The 23,613-nt window shown below is 50.7% G+C and overlaps 1 protein-coding gene and 2 long non-coding RNA genes across 3 annotated transcripts in view; 2 read left to right on the plus strand and 1 right to left on the minus strand.

Annotated features, from left to right (window-relative positions):
• The window catches only part of ASIC2 (acid sensing ion channel subunit 2), a 1,012,019-nt gene that overhangs the window by 891,076 nt on the left and 97,330 nt on the right, over window positions 1–23,613 (minus strand). The window lies entirely within an intron of this gene.
• LOC123381991 lies at window positions 288–3,164 on the plus strand. The gene is made up of 2 exons (XR_006589686.1): window positions 288–369; window positions 838–3,164. It is a non-coding gene; the product is annotated as an uncharacterized LOC123381991 (long non-coding RNA).
• Window positions 7,554–10,076, plus strand: LOC123381989. The gene is made up of 3 exons (XR_006589684.1): window positions 7,554–8,213; window positions 9,361–9,522; window positions 9,601–10,076. It is a non-coding gene; the product is annotated as an uncharacterized LOC123381989 (long non-coding RNA).

The following is a 23,613-nucleotide window of genomic DNA, read 5'->3' on the forward strand; positions in this document are numbered from 1 at the left end:
GGATGTCACAAGTCAGGGAGCCTCCTCCTCTAGCCCCTTCAAGATTCTGGGTCTCTGTTCTTGTCTACAACTGGCTCTCGGCTTCAAACCTGCCCATCTATACTCTGCCTTCTGTTGGCCCCTGATGACCTGATTCTTGCCATGCTCCCTGGACCTCCATTAAGCCTGGAGGGAGCTATGCAAGGAGGAAGAGGAAAAAGCAATTGCAAGTGCCAGCTTACTTCCTGTAGGTGTCCTGCCCACTTCCTGTAGGCGTCCTGTCCACTTCCTGTAGGCGTCCTGTCCACTTCCTCTTCCTGCCGGCCTCACCCGATCTCACGCCTCACCCCTACAGCAGTAGTCTGGTCCACTGACTTCAGTCCGATCCAGGTTTCAGTTCTTTCCAACAACTTGACAGCACTTTTCATTGTACTCTCTCTTTCAGCTCTGCTGGGTCCCCTCTCCAAGCTTCTGAGCTTTAATTATCCCACATCTTCCTGTTCCCCCAGTTCCTAGGGGTGGTGGCCTCCTGTAGTTGTTACATCTGGGATAACTTCTAGTTCTCTCTCTCTCTCTCTGTCTCTCCTTTAAGCTACCTGGGTAGCAATTCATTATTTTTAGGTAATATTTCTCTTTCTTTCATTCTCTTTTGTGCAAACACTCTTGTGGTGTTTTTCTCCTTGCTGGACACTAACTGGTACATCTACATACAACCCATGACTTGCGACTTTCAAAGTGCATATCAGAGAAACGTACTGCTGTCATCTATCATTCATCTCGCTAGTCTTTCTTCTTTCTAGCCTTAGGGCCCAAAGTAGTGTCTGGCTTAGTAAATATTGGTGAATTTGCGACTCACAGGGTAAAAGAAGGAATGCATGATGCCCATGGGGGTCAACACAGTTCAAGGCACAATCACTGGGGCTTCTGCCCAGGCTCCCTCACTGGGATGGCAGTGGGGCAGATTTCGGCCAGGAACATTCCAGTACAAAAGTCATTGAAGATCTCTGCAATCATGCCCCAGTGAGTTCACCAGACACTCAATCCATGAAAGAATGAGGCCTGGAGTCCTGGGATTGATCCTAGTTCTGCAACTTAATCGCTGTGAGACTTTGAACGAGGGATTCAATCTCTTTGACCTCGGTTTTCTCATTCACAGGAGAAGGAATGTAAGTCGCTTCTTCTGCCTTATCTCCTGACATTTGCCCCAAGAGCTCCTGCGTACACATCCCAGGAAGACACTCCCCTTCCTCCAAATGCCTCATTCTCGCTGGCTTGCAACACTCCTGGGCCTCACTCCTACTGATCCCCCTGCCTGGAAAGCCTTGACCCAGTAAGGCCCCACTTAGTCTTCAAGACGTTACTAAGATATCACCTCCCCTGGAAAGACTTCCTAGACTACAGCACAGTGTCCCATGCCCGCACAGTTAGCAGCTGTGTCTTCTGATGCTGGGGCATGACATATTGCACCTGCCAGAGAAAAGATCAGTCTCAACTGTGATCATCTCTTTGTGTGTCCCTTCATGATTGGATCACAAGCTCTTCAAAAGAAAGGACTTTCTTCTGAGTCATCTCTACATCCCCGGGGCCCTCCAAGCACGCCTGCTCTCCACGTACGCATGCACTGTGTTAACCACCAGGCACATCTAGGTGAATCAACAGTCATGGCTCCACCCCCCTGGAGCTTACAGGCAGGTGGGGAAAACAGACCAAAACAAGAAAACAATTAATGAGCCAGCAACGAAATACGGATTTTGAATCCTGAAACGTGTCGTGAAGATGCAAATGGTACCCTGGTAAAGACTAACTGGTGGAAGGGGATTACTTGGGAGTCTCCTAAGAGGGCTCTCCAAAGAGATGGCATTTTAGCTGAAATCTTCAGGCTGTGAAGGAGCCATCCAGCTGAAGGGCTGGGGAGAGCTTTCCAGGAGGAGGACTCAGCACGTGCAGGTTCACAGGATGGAAAGAGCTCAGCGTGCGTGATGCTCTGGCAGGGGCCGAGGAAGCTCAAGTGCAGGGCCACATACATGGAGAGACGGCGAGAGAGGGGATGCAGTGTGTGGATTCATGGGAGGTGCAGTGGGAAGGTGCTGACATAACTGAATCTGATTTTAAAGGATTACTCGGACTCTAGGCTCCTCCCTTGAAAACGGGGCTAATACCACCTACCTTTCAGGGTTTTCATAGATGTGAGCCCTTCTTAAGATATTGGCCTCTACGCCAAGACTTCAAAGATGGAAGAAGACAGCCTTGCGAAGACTGAGGTCAAGCTCGCAGTACTTGGCAGATAATAGGAACTCAATCAGCAGGGTTTCGTTTGGTTGTTTCTCTTTAGTTGTTTTTGTTTGTTCGTTTGTTCAGCAAATGAATGTATGAATCACTTGATATTTACTCAAGGTCTGTTTTATCAGGGGTGGTCTCTGCTTCTTGCTGGCAGCTAAAAGAGCCTGACCATTCAGTGCTGATTTTTTACAGAGGTAAACAGGTCACCTATGGAAGTGGCCACCAGCCAATCCTCACACCCTAGTTTGACTTTGCTTTGCCGAAGGAGGGGATGATGTGGGAGACCACCATGCTAAGGGCCCTCTGAAATAGCCAGAGAAGCAGCATTGGCCCATGGAAGGCAAGCTGAAGGCCAGCGAGGGAAGGTCAGAGTGGCCAGCACCAAAAGTGGTCCTTGAGTTACAGTGTCCTAACCGAAGTCTCAAGTTCATTCCCCTACCCCAGCCTGATGAGGGCAACTCCAAGGTTGAAGGAAGAGTGCCATGGGGAGCCTTTGAATGTACCATGGGCCAAACTCAAGCTTCAGCATCTTCACTATTGCTAAATTACCTGTTAGGGGGAGGTGTATGTGCTCAGGAAGTGGATGGAAATTCACTCCTCTGGACTGCGAGCCTAGCACACAGCCCGTTCCCTCTGGCAGAATAAGCAGGTAGCTGTGTTCCAGGCTGCAAAGGGCCAGATGGCCGCTTTAAGGGCTTACACTTAAACTCAGGTAGTTCTCAAAGGGCCAGAAGACATCATCTGGCATCCAATTTCAAGCCTACCAGAGAAAAACCTCCTGGCCTAGAGAGGGGAAGTGACTAGCCGCTGCCCCAAGCACCCCCAAAACAGTTTGCTGATTCTGGAAACAAACACACTACAATTGCCTGGTGGTAATTCCTAGATAAATGACCAATGGAAAGGTATTTGGTGTCTCTCACATTGGAAGAACCCCCCAACGTGTGCGCACACACACACACACACACACACACACACACACACTTGAAATGAGTTGGTAAACTCAAAGGCAAGAGAAGAAAGGTAAGACTGGTCTAAGACCTAAATTCTTACCCCACCTCTGCATTACTCTGCCCCAGGATCTTGGTTCAGTCTCCAACTACCCTGTTCCTCTGCATGCAAGTTTCTAAATAACCAATCCATTAATTCCTCCTCTAGCATGGACAGGGCTGGGGAAGCTCTGTGTGTGTGTGTGTGTGTGTGTGTGTGTGTGTGTGTGTGTGAGGTTTCCTCATTTGGCTCTCAGAACAATCAACTAAGGCAGATGTTACTATTCACTCTGTTTTATAGATGCAAATGTTAAATCAATCTCCAAATATTTAGGTCCCTGCTATGTGCTAGACACTGCCAAGCGGGACTCCTATTCTCATGGAGCTGACACAGTATCAGAATAGAGAAACGGAGGAGCATAAAGTAGAAATTCATTAGTAAGCCAAGCCTTGAACTGGACTCTATTCCAGGTCTCTTCTTCTTTCTACAGCAATGAGTCTTATCTTGTTAAGAGTAAAGATTAAAGTGGAGACAAGATGATCCCCAGGGAAGCGACCCACTCATCTTCTTTGTCCTGAATCTTAGAGTGATTCTAAGTGATTCTAAGACAAGAGGGTCATCTCTCCCTGCAAATGACTGGGGTGCAGCAAGTGTCTGTAAACCATGCCTTGATTAGGCAGAAAGGAGATCAACAAGCTTAACTCGTGTGTGTGTGTGTGTGTGTGTGTGTGTGCGCGCGCGCACACGCGCACGCACACACACCCACATGCAGGGGAGTCACAACTACCCAGCAATTTGCTACAGGGAGGACCTTCCCTCCCTGCACATACACACTTAAGTCCCCATGCTGGAGGCTCCCAGAAGCCCCAGAATGCTCTGAGTGGAGCACTGCATAGACCTGGCCTCAGTGTCAACCCCAAATCAAATCCCCAGCACCCCTGGTGCTTTCTTGCCAAGTGTAAGGCCCCAGCTCTCCCACCCATCTCACGCATGTGTACTACACTTTTCAGTTTGCAAAGAACATTCGTGTTTGTTTTTTAAATATGAAGAGTCTATCATAATGGTCTGTGGAGAGGGGGGACAGGAGGAACATTTGGCCAGGGTGTCACATTCAGATTTACCTCAAATTTAGACTTTTGATTTCCACATAAGGGTCCACAAACAGATGTTGCTATTTAGGGTGTTTGAAACACTGACTCTCTGAATGCAAATATTTAATACAGGCTATCATTTTGTAATTCTGTTTTACCATTTCTCAGAATAAGAGCTCTAGAAATGGGAACGCTTAAGGCATATGACTTTGACAGACCCTAAAAACACCTCTGGGAAGTCTAAAAAACGGGGAGTATCACCCTCACTCCACACATGGGGAAACTGAGGTCCAGAGCCCCCAGCTCAGAACCATCTAGAACAACCTCGTTCCATGTGGCTGGGAGCACCAGAAAGATTCCCTGAGGAATTGAGTAGGGTTGTCAATGTAAAATCCACACTGGATTTCTTTTTTTTAACGTTTATTCTTTTTTGACAGACAGAGAGCGCACAAGCAGGAGAGGGGCAGAAAGAGAGGGAGATACAGAATCCAAAGCAGGCTCCAGGCTCTGAGCTGCCAGCACAGAGCCCGACATGGGGCTCGAACTCAAGAACTGCGAGATCACGACCTGAACTGAAGTCGGACGCCTAACCGACCAAGCCACCCAGGCGCCCCAGATCCACATTGGATTTCTAAGAGTACAAAAAAGAAGGTTAAATATCTCATTAATAATTATATTTATGACATGTTGATAAGATTTTGGACATATTTACAAAATACATTGTTAAGACTTGTTCTACCTCCTCCTTTTCACCTTCTTAAATGCGGTTATTAGAAAATTTGAAATTACGTATGAAGCTCATGTTATATTTCTATTGGCTGATGCTGCTCTGAGGGCAGAAGTTACCATCGAACTGCTGATGCCAAGTACATGCTGGCTTCTATAGCAGCAGGGGGCATTCCGGCTAACCGTATAGAAACAGCCTTGAGGAGTTTAGACCAGCTCTTGCCCACGTCAGTGGAAAGGACTGGAATCCGGGCACTGGGCTGAGCCAGGGCCTTTGGACCCGCCAGCCGTTATTTCCGAATCCACGGTCATCCATCGAGTGAGGTTAGCGGAGTCGCATGGGGGCTGGATGAGGGGGCTAACATTTTGGATGAGAACGTCACACTAAATGCAGGCTTGCTCCCTATAAATCACCTTGATTTGCCGCAAATGAGATGGCAAAATGAAATACGCAGGCGGAAATGAAATGTTAGCGGTAATGGCGGCATCGTCGCGCTCCAGCTCGCTGCAGAGAGAGGGCTCGCCTCACACAAGCTTCGAGCAGGAGCGCTGCAGGGGAGGCTCCAGGTACCTGGCTGCTTCGGGACCTTGGGGGCAACAGGGAGCCAGCACTCAGCTGCCAGGGTGGTGGGCAGGGGGCTGGGCTTGGGGGGCCCCAGTTAGAATGGGCATCTCCCAGGGCCCAGGCCAAATAGGAACGAGCCCCCAGGTAACTTGGGACCCGCTGGGCCTGAGCCTCCAAGTTCAGACTGGGAGACAACGTGTTTGTGTAACCCAAGTGAGTTCTGAGAGAGAAGAATGCCAGGCTCCATGGTGCCAGCAAGCCACAAGGCCTCTGCTGGCCTCCCCCTCTAAAGAGATCTTAGCCAACCCTCTCCTGGGAGCTTTAGATGTACAAGTTCACGGGGAGACCATGTCTTGTGTTCTTGTGACCTTGAGTAAGTGCCTCCCTGTCTCTGGGGCTGGTCCCTTCTCTTGTACAACTGGGATAATGTTGGCCTAGATATCTCAGGGCCCTTTTAACTCTGACACATGCCATACGGTCTCATTCCAGCACACACAAATACACACACACACACATGGAGCCAGACCCATACACACGTACCCACAGAGAAACACACGCGCAAGTACACACACAAATGCACACACAAAACTGTACACACGGAGTCACACTCACACAGACACAGGAGACACATGGATATCTACAGACACACAGATACAGACACACCCACACAGACACGTACAAATACACACGTACACAGGCCCATACACAAATGCATATATAGACGTCTACACACAGACACACAAACATATAGGCACATGCACCTCTTCAGACACGTATAAACATGCACAGACCTATGCAGACATATAGAGACATATAAACACACACCCACAGACCCCAGCATAAACACACACACACACACACACACACACGCACACGCACACACACACACACACACACACACACAACCATTGCCCCTTCTGTTTTCATACCCATTGCCTCCTCCGTCCTACAGACCAGACTTTGGCTCCAGACCACTCCCAAAGGCAAGGACTATGCTCTCGACCTGGCATGTGACTCCACAGCCACATATCTGGGTCACCGGCCACTTCTCCACCTCCCCCCCAGCCCTGTGTCTTCAACCCCCTTCTCCAATGGCCTCTTCTCCATCATGCACAAACGCGTGGGAGCTCCCCACACACAAGAAATCCCCACACCCTGCCCTCCTCCCTGACCCGTGTCTCCTTCCCTTGAGCGAGAAGTTCACCTGCATGCCTCTGTCCCTCCCCGCCTGGTGCTCTGGGGCCCCCTGCCCCTGGCTTCTGCCTCCACCCCTCCATGGAATCCATGGAAACCTCTCGGGCAGAGTGACCCAGGGGCTCTCTAATTGCCAAATCCAAGGCACTCTTTACAGTCCTCACTTGACCAGGCCCCATAGCATCTGCCCTCGTGGCTCACTCCCTCCTGGCTCCCGTGACACCGCTCGCACAGCCACCCCCTCCTCTGAGGGCTCCTTCTCAGCCTTCATGTCTACCCTCGACATGCTCTGGGGCCCACCATCCTGCCTCAGCCTGCACATACCTAAGCCCAAGTGGACAGCCCTCTGCTAGGCATCTCCCCCCATGCGTGCAGCAGGCATCCTCCAGAGGTTCCACATCTGCTCCGCGGTCACCACCTCCCCACCTCCCTCTGTCCGCTATTTCAGTTGTTTGGACCACGAGCCCTGCCTGGCCCTGAGCCAGGAGTCTGGAAGTCAGCCCAGATTTCCTTCTCATTCCCTTCAACCCATTGTATTCCAGTGGTCCCCAAACCCTGTCCGTTTCACCCATGATACCCTCCAGGCCCCACCCATCCACCGTGGCCCTTGTCCAAGGTCATTAGAATAACATGCCATTCTCACACTTCGATTCCCACAGCACCTTCTCCTCTGAAGCACCCAGTGCCCATGTTTTAGACATCCTGTAATCTGACCTCTGGTTATCTGTCCAGCCTTCTCTCTTGCCCCTCCTTCACACAAAGCCAAGACCACAGAGATGCCTATTTCTACTCCCAAATTCCCATGTACCTTCTCCTGCAATGGGACTGAGTAGTTCCAGAGGCAGAACCTTCCCTACTTATTGCCACCAGTGTCCCCCACCCATTAGGGAGCGTCCCCTGATGAGCCCTCTCAGTCTTTAGGCGGGGTTAGGTGCCCCTGCCCTGCTCTCATAGTGCCGTGTGTACATGTTCAATACAGCCTTTATGCAGTCCCATATCACCCTATATTTTCATTTTTCCTCCCCCACTATCCTTGAGCTCCTTGAGGGCAGAGACTGATTTATTTCTGAATTCTCAGAGACTTGCCACAGTCCCTGTACACAGAAGGTGATAGACAAATATTGACTGAATGAATGAATGCATGCATGAATGAATGAATAAATGAAGACTAACTCAGCTCAGGGCAAGAGTTCAGGTCCTGCTCAGAGCCCTGCCTGTTTACTGGGAAGGTCAACTTCCAATGTGGGTTCCTGGTGACACCTAGCAACAGTTGCCATGACAACTGAAAGCACCATTTTCCCAGGGCAATCCTCCCCCCATCCCTGGACTCTCCCCACCTGGCTAGGCAGAGGAAGGAGGCAGCCTTCCTGCTTCAGAAGGCAGGGAGCGGGGTAGGCTTCCTGAAACAGTTGATCATATGGCCTGGGGTGGAGGTCCTGATGGAGACGGAGAAAGCTCGATTCGTGTTGTCAGATGTGCTTGGGAGCTCTAGGCAAAAGGAGGGACAGGCTGGGCCAACTTGCAGTGGGATCCCAGGGACAGTCAGAGGGAAAGCTTAGCACAGGGTCTCTATGTCCTCAGGAAGCTAGGAGGAGAGGCTGTCCCTGGGGGGTGGGGGGTGGAGAGGGTGGGAGACAGCTGGCCTGTGGGTTCCATCCACAGCACAGACTGTGCAGTGGGATGTTCTGCCTCCCAGGCCCACCCCCTCAAGGTGCTCCCCAAGGACCCACGCCAGGCCCAGGCTCCCTTCCTGGGGCAGCTCCTGGACACACGTTCGCCAGTTCCTAACAGACCCCTTGATAAATCACCACGCTTGTGTTTACAGTTCAATGTCAGTAAGACCCCAGAGAGGAGAAGCTGTGCCTGTTTGAATCATTACTGCATCCTCAGTGCCTCGCATGGTGCCGGCACGTAGATGCACAACGGGGTGTATCCATGAATCGAAAGCTGTTCTGAGACAAGAAGAAGGCACTCCCGAGACTGGGAGGCTGGGAAGAGAAGCCTCCAAGGGCCTCTTCTGTGCCCATCACGGCATAAATGGACATCTTTATGGGAGAAGAGGAACCCAGGGCTCCCAGAGGGCAAGTGGCTTGCAAGGTCATACGGATAAAGCGGTAGACTCAGGATTTGAAGAGGCCTCTGGCCCCAGGGCTGTATGTGTTGCTCTCCCCGTACCAGAGCCACTGGAGCAGAGATGATGCCTCCACGCCTCCCTGCCCTGGCTTCCTCGTCCCACTCCAGCCCCCACGCACTCTCCAGGCAGGGAACACCTGAGCCTGTGGCTCACTCCCATGTATCAGAAAACCTCCAGGTGAGAGGGGCTCTTTCTGCCTCTACCCTGTCACCCAGGCACCCTGCCAGTGCCTGGCCCTGACGGATAAGAGGTACTGAGTACATTACTGCCAGAGATACCCCAGGCAGGTTCAAAGCAGAGGAAACGTCGGTCCCTCCAGCTACGAGACCTTGGCACAGCCACCACCCCAGAGAGGGGAGTCGACTTCATAAAGGTATTCTGTCTTTCTCTTTCTCCTCCCCTAGAGCTGGTCTTGGTTCATTCCTGGCACCCTGCAGCAGCTTGACGGAATCGTGAAAGTAATTCCCATGATGCCATTTTGCCTACCTCATCAGGCAGAAAGTTTCTGGACTTTGGATTCAATTTTAGCCTCCACTGCTCAGAGCCGGAGCCCCTGGATATGCTAGGTAACTTCCCTGAGCAGAATGCAGGGCAGTGGGTACAGCAAAGAAGGACGCCTTATAAATATGGGCTTCGTTTTGCAGGCTTCATCTGGCTTCCTGTCTCAGCCTAAAAGCACCCAGTTGCTGGCTCAGTCCTGCTGTGCTCCAAGCACGAAATGTGGCTCAAGGGGCAGGGGTTAAATGGCATCCAGCACAGAGTTCCAGAAAACCTGCTATGGACTGAATGTGTCCCTCCCCCCGCCAAAATTTATATCTGATGGTATTTGGAGCGAGAGGAAGTAACCAGATAATGGGGGCAGAGCCTTCATATGGGACCAGTGCCCTTATAAGAAGAGACCCTCTCTCTCTAGCCATGTGAGGACGCAGCAAGAAAGTGGCCATCAAGAAGGCAGGAAGCAGATCCTCCCCAGTGAATCTGCAGACACCTTGGTCTTGGACTTCCCACCCTCCAGGACTTTGAGAAATCAATGTTTGTTGTTTAAGCCACCCCAGTCTCTGGTATTTGTTAGTGCGGCCCGAGCTGAAGATACCACCGCCCCCCACCCCCACCCCCACCCCCGCCCCCTGCCGATCTGGTCCACACCTTGAGGCCCAATTCTGAAAACAAGGCCTTTGAGCCTCAGCGTCCTTATCTCTGAAATGGGATAATAACAGCTCTTCCTGCTTGATGCAAAACTTCAAGGGGGCATGCCACGGACAATCCTTGGCACAGAGTAGGTACTGGCCGTTACCAGTGCCCTTATCGCCATGTCTTTCCACCCGAATCCCCCTGGAAATAACGCAGCTGTCCACCCGGTTAAATCTGGGGCTGGACTGAGGTGACAGAAAGGCTCTGCCCTCCTAAAACGCCAAGGCAGAGGCTCCGGTTTAGACCTTCATCACAGTCCAGTCCCCTGCAGGGGTCCTAGGCTGCCCTGCCAAGGCCTGAGCTCACAGACGCATCGCTCAGAGGGAACATCTTCTAGATCCTCAGGCTGGAGTCCCAGCCAAGGAACACTGTGAGACCCATCAGGGATGCCATGTGGCCAGCCCTGCACGGCTCACTCTGCTTCAGGGGGCCTCGGGGAGAGCTCCCCCATGAAGCATCCTCTGCCTGCCTCTCAGAGCCGCTCCCACCCGCCTGCGATGAACACATCTTCCTAATTTCCGAAGCTCAAGTTCTGGAGACAGCAGCTATCCCTTCATGACCACAAAGGAGTCCACAGATCAGACAGTGATAACTCTGCACTCCTTCTGTAAGGAGATTTTCTTCGTAGGTCTTCGATTGGGGTTTTGCCAGCCTCTTAGATCCCTGTGGAAGGTTAATGCTTTTAAGTTTAAAAAAATAAAAAGCTAAAAGGAAACAAAAGCTTTTCCTAGTTGTGTGACCTTGGGCGGGCGCTCAACCTAATCTCTAAGATTCAGTTTCTCCTTGTGAAAACCGGAAAGATGACCAACTCACATGCTGTTCTGGGGGCTCAGAGGGAATCACGCATTTGTAAGCGCACAGGGGGAGATATTGTTAGGAATGGGCCCCAAACCTCTTTCAGATGGGAGCTCCAAAATAAATGTATCTGTCAAAATGTTAAATGAACGCACCCTTTGATCCAGAATATGTAAGCAATCTCCATACGCAAAAGTTGACCGAGGTGTGTTTGCGTGTATATTCAAAACCGGAAACACCACTGCCTTTCACACATCCATCTTCCCAGGGAGACACTATGAAATCGGTCCCAGATGATGGAAAGGAGTTTGATATAAATCATTAGTACGGAAAAAAAAAATGCACCCAAGTGCAAATACAGTTGCTGCAAATAAAAAGGAGATAGTCATAGATGTTGCCATCGCTATTGGTATGCAAGTGTTCATATAATCTACTTTTACTGGAAGGATCCAGAAGAAACTGCTGACAGTGTCTACCACTGAAGAAATGGTTAGGGGATCCAGGCGTGGAAGACAACTGTGGCTTTTGTTTTCTATCTCCCTGAGTGTTTTGAATACGTGTGGCATGTCTGTATGTACCTGATGCTTATCAGGTAGTTGAACATATTAGTTTATTAGAATAAAAGGAGGGGCGCCTGGATGGCTCAGAGGGTTATGCTTCTGACTTCAGCTTGGGTCATGATCTCACGGTTCCTGAGTTCAAGCCCCACATCAGGCTCTGTGCTGACAGCTCTGAGACCGCCTTGGATCCTCTCTCCCCCTCTCTCTCTGCCCCTCCCCTGTTCAAGCTCTCTCTCTCTCTCAAACATGAATAAACCTTTAAAACAAAGGAATAAAAGGAAAATCTCAAATACACCTCATGTGTTGCAGTGTTAAAAAACCACCTCAAAACACAGCAGCTTAAGACCACCATGGTTTGCTATTTGCCACAAGTCTGTGGGTGGGCTGGACGGTGCTAACCTGGGTGAGCCCGGGCAGGTGCATTCAGTTGAGGGTTGCCTGGGGCCTGGGCTCAGCTGGGCCTGCTGAAGGCTGAACCTCCCTGTGTTCATGGTCTCTCATCTCAGACTTCTTCATGGTATGGACTCCAGGTTCTACGAGGGCCAGAGAGAAGATTCAAGGGCTCTTTGAGGCCTGGACTCCAGAACATGTCACTCCTAGAACATGTTTGGGCTGAAGCAGGTCACAAAGCCAGCCCAGACCTAATAGATGGGGGAAAAGACCTCACCTCTCACGGAGAATTGGCAAGGAATGTGTATTTGATATATTTGACCTACTGCATTAATGTTAGCGTAATTGCAGTTTGCATGCCCAAAGACATTATTTTTATCAGTGCATTTTGGCGTCCTCCAGGATCTCGGAGTCACTGGGCCATCGGACAGGGAAGACCTCACTTAATAAATATATATTGAATGAATAAATGAGCAAATGAATGCCTTCAGTCCCCTGGCAGCCTCTTGATTCTAACTGCCTTGACATTCTGGACCTTCAGGTATATCCGCTCCAAATCAGCCTGCCCCAGGAGGGCCACTGCCCTGGGTGCCCGTTCAGGAGTGTGGCTGAGCTGGGCTCTGTGATGGGCGAGGTAGGTCATGGGGGCATAGCTTCTACAGAACTCATCACCGCCTGCCCTTGCCCACTGGGATTGCCCAGAACCCTACACATGCTCAGGGGCCATGGGCTTAGTCTGTGGAGCATCCCTTGAGAAATCCCCAAGTCCATGAGTCCTTAACATTGCCACCTCATTTGCCTCCTCTCCTCCCCAGGCTCCTCCAGGTTCAAACACTCACTGTGCTCCCCACCTATCACAGAAGTCACCAGGCTCCAGGGAAAGAGCCACACACCAGGAGTCGGGAGACATGCCTCCTGGTCCAGGATCAATCTTTGTCTGACCGTATGACTTTTGGAACCCCACCTGCCACCTCTGGGTCTCAGCTTCCTCAGTAATAGAATGAGGGCCAATCAGACCCCGAAGCCGCAGTGGGGGAGGGTGGACAATCCAGGACTGCTTTGCTCCAATCAGAACAGCTCCGATTCCAGCCTCTCCTGTGTTGGCATCTTTTAATTTTTATTTATTTTTACTTTTTTAAGTTTCTTTATTTTATTTTGAGAGAGAGAGGAGCAGAGGGAGAGGGAAGAGAGAGAACCCCAAGCAGGCTACACAGTGTCGTCACAGAGCCCGATGCAGGGCTCGATCCTGCCAACCATGAGATCATGACCTGAGCTGAAACCGAGAGGCAAACGTGTAACTGACTAAACCTCCCAGGCACCCAGCATCTGTTTATTTTTTAACAACTTCACTGAGCTACAACTATCTCTACAATGGACTATTTTTAACAAAGGCTCTAGCCTTAAAATATAATAATTTTAAATAAATTTAAAAACACTACCCAAAAAAGACACTTTTAACATATCTTTTAGCTGTGCCTTGTCGAGGGTCTGCGCGTTCTCTGGAGGCGATGGTAGGGGGACGGGGAGGGCATCAGACAGGGGAGGTGGCTGTGACCTGCAGGCAGGGGAGGGATGCCAGAGCCTGCGAGAGTAATCAGCTGTTTGGCATGCCCCCCGGTGATGAGAGGCGCCCAGCCCTCTGAGTGGCAGCTGTAGCGATGCCAGCTTCCAGAGGCAGGGTCTCCTACACACACAGAACCTTCTGCAGGAATAACAGTGACTGATTAAGCCTCCCTCCCATCTCTCTCAGTACCCACAGCCAAACACAATGTTTGTTTCCTGTATTAAATCTGGAGGAAATCTACCTGAAACAGGTCAAAACAAATAAAGGTGCTTCCAGGCCTGGTTCCGGAGGAACAGAGCTCTTTTGTAGCCCGCCGCCCCCCTTTCACGCAATCTCAGAGCCCCAGATCAGCACCAGGAAAAGCCGTGAGGTCGGGGAGCACTCTGGGCCCCCCCGTTCCCTATCAGTCACTTGGTGACTGGTCTCTACTGAGCATCTACAGTGGAAGCCAGCGCCCTGCCGTGGAACAACAAAACAGGCTGGCTTTGTCCCTTAGCTTTGCAGCTTGCTAGTCGTGTACACTTTAGCAAGTAACGTAATCGACCAGCACCTCCCTTTCCTCCTCTGTAAAGTAGGCACCACGATGCACCCCTCAGTTCGCCAATAAATACAGAAATGGCTGGCACCGGGGCGCCTGGGTGGCTCAGTTGGTTAAGCATCTGACTTCAGCTCAGGTCATGATCTCACCGTTCATGAACTCGAGCTCCACATCAGGCTTGTGGCTGTCAGCGCAGAGCCTGCTTCAGATTCTCTGCCCCCCGCCCCTCCCCCACCAGTGAGCGATCTCTCTCTCTCTCTCTCTCTCTCTCTCTCTCTCTCTCTCAAATGAATAAACATTTTTAAAAACTGGCTGGCACATAGTAGCACTCAACAACTACCACTTCCCCATCCTCTTCTCTCTACTAAGAGCAAGCTCAGAGCTCAAAGGACAGACTGAGAGCAACTCTGTCCTCAGGAGCTTATACAATAGTTTAGGGGTAAGGAAGACAGATGTGTAACAAACACATTCGGTCGTCAAGGTGAAGGACAAGAGGATTGGCCAAGGTCACAAGTATGGCCGCCTCCTTCATCCCTTTCTGCACAGCTTCCCGGTCCCCAGCAGCCCAGTCCTCTAGCCAGTGGCATCCTCCAGTGCTGTGCCACCCGGAGCTCCATCATGCCCAGCCTCTGAGCCGATGAGAACCTGATCTGGCAGTGGGGTAGGGACATCTCCTTCAGATGTCAGAGGGCCTCCTGCACCACCATCGCCACCACGATCATCGCTGCAGAACACTCCCCCCAAAGACGCCCATGCCCACATCCCTGGAACCCATAATATGTTACATGGCAAAAAGGATCTTGCTGATGTAATGAGGGCCGTAGACCTCAAAATGGGGAGGAGTATCCTGGACTATCCGATTAGCACATGTCTAATCCCATGTGCACTTAAAAGCAGAGGACTCCCTCCAACTGGAGAAGCAAACAGAAAAGTCAGAGAGAGGTGAAGCGTGAGCGGAACTAAACCTACCAGTGCTCAAGGGGATGGCATGGAAATCACGAGAAGGGGTGCTTGACGCCTCTAGGAGCAAAGAGCAGTCCTGGCTGCCAGCCAACAGGAAATGGGCTCACAGGCCTACAACCTTGAGGAACTGAATTCGGCCAACAAGCTAAAGGAGCATGGACACGGATTCTCTCCCAGAGCCCCCAGTAAGAAATGCAACCCTGCCGGCACCTTGGCCTCAGCATTTCCAGACACTTAGCGGAGGCCATAATGGGACCCACCCCCTCCCCCAGACCCATGACCCACAGCAACTGAGGTGGGTATTATGTTAAGTTGCTAAGCATGCAGTAATTAGTTAATAGCAATAGAAATTAAAAAAGGTACAAACACTCTACTACCAATACCATCACCACCAAATTACTACCGCTCAGTACGCCCATCACCCAGATGGTGATCATGCCGTTTTCACCATCACTCCCGCCCATCACTGTCTACACTCCACCGATATCAACACCACCTCCAGCACTTCCTATCACATTCCACCATGTTTCATCATCCCACTACCATCATTACCCCCATCATTGCAATCAATATCACCCCATCTCCTCCCCCATCATCTTTACCCCCATCACCTCCACCTGCCATCTTCACCCATCACCTCCACCCCGCCACCTTTACCCCCATTGCCTCCACTCCATCAACTTCACCCCTTCATCCACCATATCAACTCCACCCTATCAGCCCCACCGCATCACCTCCACCCCATTACCCCAACCTCTATCACCTCCACCCCATCACCTCCACCCCTAATGCTTTCACCTCATAGTCTCCACCCCACCACCTCCACTTCCACTCATCACAACCCCTATCACCTCCACCCCTATCACCTCCACCCCATCACCCTACCACCTCTACCCACCACCTCCACCCACCCACCACCTTCACCCCCATCACCTTCATCTCCACCCACCAACTTCACCTTTCCACCTCTATCCTCACCACCTTCACGCCCATCATCATTGTCCTGGGCCCTACACTCTTATATAAGTACTAGGCTTCAACCTCTCCAGAAAATGTCTACCTGGTTTGTGACTAGCCTGTCACTCTTCCAGAAGACTTCTGCTCTAGATTCGCATCTAGCACCATCTGGCCTAGACACACAAACGAGGTCCTGCCCCCCAATCTAATTGTTGCCAGGCGCTTTCCCCTGAGTTGAATCTTGACAGTAACTGGGCAGGTCTTTCTGAAGCAGTGAACACGATATCCACTCGAGAGAGGAAACTTGCTGCCATAAAGCCCCTGCTATTCCTGCATGTGTCTCTCGCTTCTTATAAACCTAGATCAGAACCCTGGGATGTCAGCAGATGGGATCCGAGTTGAGTCTGCAACACCTTAGTGCGGAGATTCACAGCATCAGGTTACCAGAGGAGATATTTTTAAAATACTGATACCTAGGTCCAGTTTCAGAAACTCTAACCCTAAGCTTATCTGGGATGGGGTTAACATTTTAAAGCACCCCAAGTGCTTCTAATATGCAACCAGGATCAAGAACCACTCCCCTAAGGCTTTGTAACAAAGACTTACCTCTACTCCTGTTTGGGGTCTGTTGTGCCTGACCCAAACTTGATTTTGGCTGTGCCTTTCTCACTTAAAATTGTTTGGGGTGCCTGGGTGTCTCAGTCAAACATCTGACCTCGGCTCCGGTCATGATCTCATGGTTCGTGAGTTCGAGCCCCGCATCCAACTCTCTGTTGATAGCACAGAGTCTGCTTTGGGTCCTCTGCCTCCCTCCCTCTCTGCCCCTCCTCTTTAAAATGAAAAAACTTGGGGCGCCTGGGTGGCGCAGTCGGTTAAGCGTCCGACTTCAGCCAGGTCACGATCTCGCGGTCCGTGAGTTTGAGCCCCACGTCAGGCTCTGGGCTGATGGCTCAGAGCCTGGAGCCTGTTTCTGATTCTGTGTCTCCCTCTCTCTCTGCCCCTCCCCCGTTCATGCTCTGTCTCTCTCTGTCCCAAAAATAAATAAACGTTGAAAAAAAAATAATAATAAAATGAAAAAACTTAAAAAATATACATATGTATAAATAAATGAATAAACTTTATGTATATATGTGTGTATATACATATACATATATATAGGGAATATATATATAAAGGAAATGTGTATATGTATGTGTGTGTGTGTATATATATGTATGTATATATATATATATATATATATATATATATTCCCCATGTTCTTTTCAATTTTGGCCAAGACATTAATGACAACAGACCTGTTCCCTGTCACTGCCCCTCCAGCACTGGTCATGACCATGGCAGGGTCTTGGACACAAATCCCCCATATTTAGGGATCTCTTCATGCCCCCCCACACACAACCTACTCAGAGCCAAGAGCATTCCCTAAATGAAATATTACTAGGAAGTAAAGCAGTTGGTTGCTGTGATATGCATCATCCACCCTTGAAATGCTTTATATCTTTTAATAACTACATTTTACCCAGCATCTCCTATGTTCCAAGCACTATGCTAGACACTTCAACCGTGTAACCCAAATAGAATCTGGAGCCCCACATAGTCTGGTCTGGTCCCTGCGAAAGAAAACCCAGCCTCGCAGGCAGCAGAATTGAAACGCAATTACAACCTTTACTGATTTCTTGATATGAAATGAAGAAGTGGTTCATTAATAACCCGCAACTCTTGTTAAATACCTCTTTCTACCTTCCGCTTGCCCCCACGGGTCACACCGCAGCCTCTCTGTTCACGCCTCATGTCAGCACCCCAACCCAAAGTCAACCTATCCCCAACTGGCACCCTTCTGTTCCATGCTTGCCCCCTTTCCCTTCTGCTTCTAGTTTTCGCTTTCCTGTGCCATTCTTGGCTCTTTGGGATGTGAATTCCCGTACTTTCCACAGCATGTGTATTCACTCTCTCTCACTCACACACACAGAGCTCAGATTCTGATTCTCAACTGCTGCAAAAGCTCATGATATGAGCTGGTAGATCCCAAAGACTATCTCTTTAGTCAGTAGATATAGGCAGGTGGGGCCAGGGCGGATAAAAGACCTCGAACACGTCGTTTAATGTAACTTATTTTCTCCCTAGATCATACAGGTATTATCTCCCTGAACTCTCAGTAAAGCCTATGAGGCAGGTGCTACTCTCCCCATTCCACAGATAGGGAAACTAAGGCAGAGGGTAACTGATTAACTTAGTGCAGGCGGGATTTGAACCCAAGCCTGCCTTCCTCGCAAGCTGTAAACCAGCCAGACCCTCCAAAGGCTTTGGAAAGGGCCTCCAGAAACCTGGTCGTGGTATGTAAGAAGCTGGAAATCCAGCAGGACTGGGCTGCCCAGCACCCGCCAGCTGTTGACTGCAACTTCACTAATGGCCGGACTCCCCTTCCAGAAACAGCCTCAAACCCCTCCTGTTCCCAGCGACTATGGAGATGTCAGCCTCAGCACCAGTTAGCAACTAATGAGGCAGAAAGGGTTAATTCTGGATCCCCCAATTCTTGCACAAATGGATTATCCAGAATTCCCCGCTTACAGTTAATAGGACCTTGCTTTTTCTCTTCCTTCCGTCCTTTGTAGGCAGACGGTGGGCAGGACGGCGGCCCCAGGGGAAGGGGCACCTGCAGCGTGCTTCCTGTCCGTAGCGTTAGCAACTCTGGGCTGTTTTCTTTCCGTCTGCTTTCCCTCCTGGCACTGAAAGCTCATTAAGGCTCAGACAGAAGAGAAATGGCTGGAGTGGGGAGAGCAGCTCTTTGTTTCCCAGAAGTACTGTTCTGGGCTTTCACTGCCTGTTTCCTAGCAGTCTGGGCCTGCGGTGACCCTCAGAGACAGCTGGAAACCTGGCCAGGGTGGGAGACGCAGGCCGCGCAGGCCTCGGGCCCACCTGGACCCAGAGGGGCGCCCTCTCCACAGAGCGCAAGCTTGGTTTCAGACCCCAGTATTTGCCGGTTTGCAGACATTCACATCTGGATAGGGCTGCCTTTACCTGCGTACTATCTGAGAAGCCACAGTCTGCTGAGCAAATGAATAGTGTAAACGAGGCTGGGGAGTGGGGGAGTGTTTAACCTACTTAAGAGAATCTCTTTGCTCAAGCACTTTAGCACCCTTCCCTTTGCACAGAGGAGAGTGACGTGATGAATGCAAGCTGGCCGGCATGGGGCCTGTGGGGCCGGCCAGCGCACAGCACCCTGTTCTCTCTGCAATCGGCCCTGGGAGTCGACGCTGCTCGTGAGCAGGCCCCCGCAGACACTGACACCTGGCTCCCAGACCTGCCCTGCCCCAAGAGCACCCAAGGCTAGCACCTCACTCCCTCTGGGCCTCTGGGTCTGCATCTGGAGGGGAAGAAGGCGAAACAGATGATTTCTGAGACCCAGCGCTGCCCTCGCACGTGCTCATAGATAGCCATAACATCACAGAACGCCTTAAGAATCTGATTAATTCCACCAGCATGTAGTGGGCATCTGCCGTGTAGCCGGGACTGTGCTGGATGCACGAGAAAGTCTCAAACCCTCCCGTCCTCGATTGTACTGCCTGGTGCACAGGCTTGTCACCGAGTGAGGCACTTACGCACACGTGCACCCAAGTTGGCAGAGATGTTCGGGGAGACCTCGGTTCCACTGAGTCCCTCCTCACACCTCAGATGACCTACCCCTCCTTCACATTACCCGTGAGGTTCTCTCCAGCCCTAACCACGTATGCTAAAGGAAAATGCTTTATTATTATTAAACACTCTTTATTTCCCACTGTTAATTGTAAGTGAGTCCATCTGAAGCCAGTGTGGCAGGAGGCGAGGAGTTAGACTTGAGTTTTAGACCTGAATGCCAATCATTTGGCCACTGGCCTTGGGCACTTAGCCTCCTGTGGCCTCGTTTTCCTCACCAAAAAAATGGGGATATAAATGCTGTCCTCGTGCATGTCGGCAAAATGACGTAGGGACCAAGTGAGCCTGTGTACATTAAAGGGCTTTGGAGTGCACACAAACCTACCTGTGCAAACAGAAAATGCGGACGCTCTCTTTCCCGGGATCCTGTCCAGTATACCAGCTGTGTGACTTTGTCTAAGAGGCTTCCTGACTCCCACAGATGGTTTTCTCATCTGTGAAATGGGCCTGGTGGGTTTGATCTCCCAGAATCCTGAGGGTGCATGAGAGCTCCGTGCACAGAAAGGGCTTAGCAAACGGTGCCTGGCCGGGGCCATCGTCGGACACGTCCTGGATGCGGAGTCTCGCAATAGCAGTTTTGGAGTATTCGCTGCAGAGACTGGGGACGGCGGACTCCTGTCCCGGCCACCTTCACCCTTGCACTCCAAGTCAAGACGTGTATTCCCACCAGTGGCGCACCTGCCCCAAAGTCTTAATGAGAAGCAGGAGCCCTGCGGCAGCCAGAAGGGGCAGCCGCTAGCCAAGCATAAAGTTAATTTAGCTTCTGTAAATGTCTGGCGGTTTGGGGAACAGGGAGCCGGGCTGGGCCCGTGGAAGATCCTCCGTGGCCTGCCTTGGAAACGATGGGGGGAAACAGCCCTGCAAACCAAGGCGTCTCATTCGCGCAGCCACCGCGTTGCAAGAAGCAGAGGTGCATTGTTAGCTGGGGTTTGTTTTCATCTTCAGTTGGAGAGGTTTCCGAAAACACTCATTTCGTTGTTTTTCTGCTCCCTGCTAACTCGGTGAAAGTGGTTCTTTTAATTAATTTGGTTGTTCCTCCATGTGCTGTCTTCGAACTCAATAAAAATGGTCTTTTTAGGCTCTCCGTGGCTCCTGCGGTCCCCAGCCAAGTTTTTTCTTCTCCCCCCCCCCCACCCCCGACCCCCTCAGGATCCGTCAAGTCCCCACATGCCCGAGGTGGACAGGCCACGTGGGCCAACCCACCACATTTCACAGATGAGTAAACTGAGGCTGACTCTGGGGTGGTGATGTGTGCGAGGTCACACGCTGAGCCGGTGGCTGCGTTGGGATCGAAATCCAGGCAGGAAAGGCTCAGGGGTCCGGTCAACATGGGACGGCTTCCACTCGGACGGCGCCAGACCGTGGTCACCAAGACCCGCAGCTGTTAAGAAGCGGCTTGACACTGTTCCCTTTAAACAGATACACGTTTACAGATATAAACGCCCGAGCGGTGATTGTTTTTACAGCTGCAGCCATTCTCCTATTTAAAAATGAATCAACGAGTTTCTCGATATTTTGCTCTAAAGCAGATTTCTATTCAGCAACCCCCTTCTCCTACTGATGCTCCTCATGAAATCAAAGCAGTGGACTGTTGTAAAAAAGAAAATTGGCCTCTGGATTTAATAAAATTACCCAGGAATGTGGCAATCCACTCTGAATACATGTTTAAGGGGAAGACGAAAGTGCTCCAATGAAATATTAATAAGAACCTTGAAAATATTAACAATACCTGGTACTGAAATGATGAAGCAAAAACAAGAAAGGTGATCATGTAGTGCAACACCAGAAAGCGTGGCACTTTTACATCCCGCCTCCGCCAGCTTCCTACGCTCCTCCCGCCCGCGAAGAAGCACTCGGTGGAGAACCAGGGCTCAGCCAAGTCTGCCCCCAGCTCCAAACGTCCCAATGCCCCCGAGTTTCCAGCCGAAGGAATGCTTTGAAACATTCTCCACGTTCCCCATCACTGAAATTCACGGGTGTCTTTCCAGACACCCAACCACCTTGCCTGGTTCCATGGCCATGGGACTTATGCCATCGCTGCCCAGGCTTTTAGGGATGGATACTCCTTGACCTCTGTCTCTTTCAAGAAACCTTCCCAGACGCCTACAGTCAGACGTTATCTCCCCCTCCCTGGACCGACCCGCACACATTCCCTGCAATTCTCCAGGGGCCCTGAGGACTAGCTATACCTATTTCAGTTCAGAGGCTACCTCTTTTGCATACTCCAAGCTCCTTCAGGGTTGTGTCCATGCCTGATTTCCAGGTAGGGGGCAGTGGAGTCATGAGTTTGAGCCTCTAGCTGTCATTTACATACCCGCCATTATCTCCTGGATGTGTTTATGTCCTTCATTATCTTCTCTGTCTCTGTCTCTCTCTCTTATTGCAAGGCACGAGTCTCCTCTCCTTTACACACTGCTGTTTCTTCAGAACAGCACCCAACCCACAGCAAGCCCACGGCAGGCTTATTGATTAGATTCCTAAAAGCAGGTGGAGATTTCTGCACGTGACACTGCGTCTCCTAATGTCACATTTTCACCTTTAAAGTGGGAATGGGGCACCTGGGTGGCTCAGTCGGTTAAGCGTCCGACTCCTGATTTCGGCTCAGGTCATGATCTCGGAGTTGTGGGATCGAGCCCCACGTCAGGCTCTGCACTAACAGCACAGAGCCTGCTTGGGATTCTGTGTCTCTCTCCCTCTCTCTCTCTCTGCCCTTCCCCATCTCGTGCACTCACTCTCGCTCTCTCGCTCTCAAAATAAATAATTAAACGTTAAAAAATATAAAGTGGAAATAATAATAACTACTCTTCTGTACATTCGTTATTTGACATCCACGGACCATTCGACCTTACAAACAGCCCAGGAAGGCAAGTATTATTATCACACTCCACTCTACAGGTGAGGGAATGGAGCTTAGAGGTAAACGAGTTTACACACCCCAGAAGTAATGAAGCAGAGTCACTGATGCTGAATTGGGTGTGCCTGTGGATGGTACCTTTCCAAATGGAAGAAAGACATCCAAAGGAAGAAAAAGCCCCACTGGGAGAATCCATTACCCTCTGGCATTAGAAGCAGAGATATTTTCAGGGGTGCCTGGGTGGCTCAGTCGGTTGGGCGTCCGACTTCGGCTCAGGTCGTGATCTTGTGGTTTGCGAGTTCGAGCCCCGCATCGGGCTCTGTGCCGACAGCTCAGAGCCTGGAGCCTGCTTCGTATTCTGTGTCTCCCTCTCTCTCTGCCCCTCCCCGGCTTGTGCTCTGTCTCTCAAAAATGAATAAATGTAAAAAAGAAAGAAAGAAAATTTATTAAGAAGCAGAGGTATTTTCACCCGAGGGAGCTCCATGAGGCACAGGTACACACGGCCCACCTGCCTCCACAGGGGCCGATGGTGGACCCAGCCCCCTCAAGCTAGCGGGACTTGGTACCTCTCCTCTCCTTTCTTTGCCCTCCCAACATATGTCTCTCAGAGAGATTTTCTTTTTCGGCAAATATATTTTCAGACCCTCTACTGTTCCGGGAGCTATGTTAGTAACTGAGGCTTTTTGAGAAGTGTCTCAGACATGAGTCCTGCACTCAAGGAGCGTTTAGTCCTATTGGCGTGTGAAGGCGTTAACGTTGAATTAACCTTGCTTCACACACATCTGCTTCTGGCTATGGATTTACTCTTTTAATAATGCATGGATGCGCTCTCATTTACATACTCTACTAGGAACATTTCTTTTCCACCAGCAGCCATTAACCATAGCTTCACAGGAGGAGATGTCTGGAGTAACAAAAATATTGGAAGAAGTTTTGGAGCAGATGAGAGCTGGCTCCCACAGGTGTTCCTGGAGATGAGCACAGATCTTCAGTGAATAAATAAAATCTTCCCCCTGTTCCTCTGAAACGCTTCCCGCTCCTCTGGCTGCGGCCGTCCTGCCCGCATCACACACCCTGGGGGAGTCCTCTTCTTGGACTGGATATGTCTGGCTCTCTTCCCACTCTTTCCATCTCTCACTAAGCTCTGGCTAC

The sequence above is a fragment of the Felis catus genome, chromosome E1 (genome assembly GCF_018350175.1).
Source record: "Felis catus isolate Fca126 chromosome E1, F.catus_Fca126_mat1.0, whole genome shotgun sequence".
NCBI lineage: Eukaryota > Metazoa > Chordata > Mammalia > Carnivora > Felidae > Felis > Felis catus.